Source organism: Nicotiana tomentosiformis, chromosome 10 (genome assembly GCF_000390325.3).
Source record: "Nicotiana tomentosiformis chromosome 10, ASM39032v3, whole genome shotgun sequence".
Lineage (NCBI taxonomy): Eukaryota > Viridiplantae > Streptophyta > Magnoliopsida > Solanales > Solanaceae > Nicotiana > Nicotiana tomentosiformis.
The window spans coordinates 53,347,815-53,351,403 of record NC_090821.1 but is presented as its reverse complement, the minus strand read 5'-3'; the positions used below and the strand labels follow the sequence as shown (position 1 = coordinate 53,351,403).

The 3,589-nt window shown below is 32.9% G+C and overlaps 1 long non-coding RNA gene across 1 annotated transcript; it reads left to right on the top strand.

The window, feature by feature from the left end:
- The first annotated feature begins 1,204 nt into the window (after window positions 1–1,204).
- On the top strand, window positions 1,205–3,164 carry LOC108946512 (uncharacterized). Its single transcript, XR_001970822.3, has 2 exons — window positions 1,205–1,996; window positions 2,661–3,164. It is a non-coding gene; the product is annotated as an uncharacterized lncRNA (long non-coding RNA).
- Window positions 3,165–3,589: the final 425 nt, after the last annotated feature.

Here is a 3,589-nt window from a genome sequence, read left to right as displayed (position 1 = left end):
TTTTTTTGTCAAATATGTTTTTTTTAAAAATATTTTTGAAAAGAAGCAAAAACAGATTTTGAGAAGCAAAAAAATATAGTTTCTCTCTGAAAGCATTTTTCTGAAAAATACTTGTAAGAAAAATACACTTAGAAGCAGTTTTCAAAAACTTGGCCAAACACTAATTACTTCTCAAAAGTATTTTTTAAATTAATTAGCCAAACACAAACCGATTCTCACCAAAAGTACTTTTTTGAAAAGCACTTTTGAAAAAAAAAACACTCTCAAAATAAGCAGATTTTAAAAGTTTGGCCAAACAGGCTATTAGCCAGAAACAGCATGACAAATTATGTTTTATCTAAAGAGAGGCGTATTCGAGATTTTAATTTGATGGGTTCAATCTTTGTATTTTTATTATTGAACCCAACAATAAACCCAATAGTTTTTTACTATTGAACCCATTGTACATTAATAATTTTGCGTTCAGAATATAATATTTATTGAGATTTTGAATTATGTATATCTAAATCATATATTAAAGTTATTAGTATAGTTGAATCCATATTTCGTAATCTACATTCCCTCTTATCTAAAGGACTTCGTGTTCACATTTAAATGGATTAATGTCACTTTAGATGCAATCATAATTTGAATGGAGGCCAAATTGCACATGAATAAGACAATCACTATTTCTATAGTGGTTTTGTTTACCGCACAAAGTAAAGATGATATTGGCATGCATGCCTTCGTATCTAATCAACTTTAGTTTGTACTTTTGTAACTCTTTTCAAGTTCACGTTATCTCTTAGTTCATTGCCCCAACCTCTCGAGAAACCTGCAAATTTCTAACCACATTTGACTGTTCGGTCTTTTATAGTTTTCACGACTCGGAATTCCCACCTTCAGGATCGTGATGGCGCCTAACATTTCATTTGCTAGGCAAATCAACGTTAGAGAATTCTTTAAACCAATTTTAATCAATTTCAATCGCAGAATTAATTAAACTAAATAGAAGCTAAAACTGAAATGCGGAATAACATAAAACCCATAATATCTGATACAATTCGGATCTAGAGTCACAACTCACGAGGTTCTGAGATTTTCTACAAACAGAGTTTGAAAGAAATACAACTGTTCTGAATAAAAAGAAACAGTAAAAACATGGGAGATAGAAGGGGACTCCAAGGTCTGCGGACGCCAGCAGATCTACCTCGAGTCTCCAATACGCAAGTCCAAGCTGCTAAGCCTCGCGATCAGCTAGGACCGGTACCAAAATCTGCACAAGAAGTGCAGAGTATAATATGAGTACAACCGACCCCATATACTCATAAGTGTCGATCCTAACCTCGACGAAGTAGTGACGAGGCTAAGACAAGACGCCCACATAATAAACTTATGCAGATAACATTATATGTACAAGAAAACAGCAGTAACAGCTAAACATGTACTATTGGAAGGGGGACATTCTAAAGGGGCATAAGATATAAGAGATATAGTGGAAATGATAACCAGAACAGTCAACATGCTTTTAACTACTGAAAACAACTAAACACAATGAAGAAAGTTGCACGGCATCACCCTTCGTGCTTTTACTCTCAAGCTCACAATGAAGCAATAATATTGCACGGCATCACCCTTCGTGCTTTTACTCTCAACCTCACAATATAAATCAATAGATACGGCACGACATCACCCTTCGTGCATTAACTCTCATAACATGGTACGACATCACCCTTCGTGCATTAACACTCACAATATGGCACGACATCACCCTTCGTGCATTAATACTCACAATATGACACGACATCACCCTTCGTGCATTATCACACTCAATATGGCACGAGTGTACGTAAATGTAAGGAAGTATTTTCTCGGGCATTGTTCAGGTTTTTGTGGCGATGCACAAAAAACGTAAGTTTAAGCTTTCAGATGAGCGGGAAAGTAACGGGGTTTTCTATGATCCCCCGTTACCGAAAGGGTCCATTGTGAAGAAACTCCCTTTAACCAATAAGTTCAGGTAATGCATCTCCTCTAATACAATTCGTTTAATACTTTATTTAATTGATTACCTAGATTCAGCTTTTGAAATGTTTTAAAAATATGTAAGTTGTTAAATTGATGTAGAGTAGAAGAAATCTTGAAGTGGACATTTTTGCTAATTAGTACCTTTCATTTGCTAATTTATGAACGTATCAAATTCTCAAGTACTACCAATAGATAACATCCAAAAACTGGAAAATTATACTTTTGGCTTCTAATTCAATATGTGCACGTCTTTGTTTTCTGCGCTGTTTCCATTTAGGACACGTTTAGAATTTTGGATGTTTCTGTTTAGTTGGAATATTAAAGTTGGTTAAATGGTGGACCGTATACAAAATTGGAATTATGGTAAGTTAAACGTTCTGTTCCAGAAATTGAGGAAGACCATCTATATTAACTATTTCTAAACTAAGTATAATAGGAAAAACAATAATTATCTCCAGTGAAAACAGAATTATTGATACTATTATTAGACTACCTGAAATCCAACTAGTATAAAGTAACTAATCTGCTATGGTAGGTTAAATTATACTAGGACATATAACTTAAATTTGACTTATTAAGGTAGCATATTTTCTTTCAAAGTTAAAATTGTCCAAATTAAATGTTGTAAATTCTCACTTAATACTATTTTCACTCAGGTCTTTGAATAAAGCGGCTATAGTGATGGAGGGTGAAATTAATACTAATGGTACTCCTACAAATACCTGGAGATTATGCAGTTTTTTGGTAAACATTTTGCATAATACTACAGGGGGACATGGACATCCAGATTGGTTAACTAAGGATATTAATGAAGGTAGAGTTGAGAATTACTACTACCTAATTGCAGGATTAGGAGTGTTGAACTTGTTCTGGTTCATATACGTTGCTCGTCGATATCAGTATAAGACTAGATTAGAAGTTGATGATGGAATTAAGCCTTATTCTGAGGTTCATGAACTTGAGGAAATGAAGTATTAAGCAACTTGTGGTTAGTTGCAATAATAGAGCATGTAGCTACTTGATTAGTATATAGTAGTAGTTAATTATAGGTTATGCCTAAATGTTCTAATTGGAGAAGTTCAGATGTTATATTTGAGTAATGCATGAACATGTACATATACGAGAATAAGGTATAAAATTGATCTACTTATTAAAAAGTATGATCTGCTTTTGGCATACTATAGTTGCTTATTCATTTTCTTTTATTTCCATTCTCCTTTTGATTATTGAATTATGATGCATAAATTCGAAAATGCTACTGCAATGAATAAACGGTTGCGTAAAATGTATCTAAAAAGAGTTATGTTATGATATGATTTAAAGTCATACGTGTTTGAATCTTAGCATTCTTCCGTACATTCGATCGAGGTAAAGAAGGTACAGTGTTAGTATTAAAATTTAATATCATCTTAATACTTTATTTGATTAGCAAATTTAGTATAAGTTATCCCGGGATTGAAAATAGTACTGGAATAATTTATACTTTGTAGATTGTGGGTAATTAGTGTCGGGATAACTTATACTTTCTTCTTAAAAATTATACAATTGTCATTTTTAATACAACATACCAAACCGTGGATAAAAA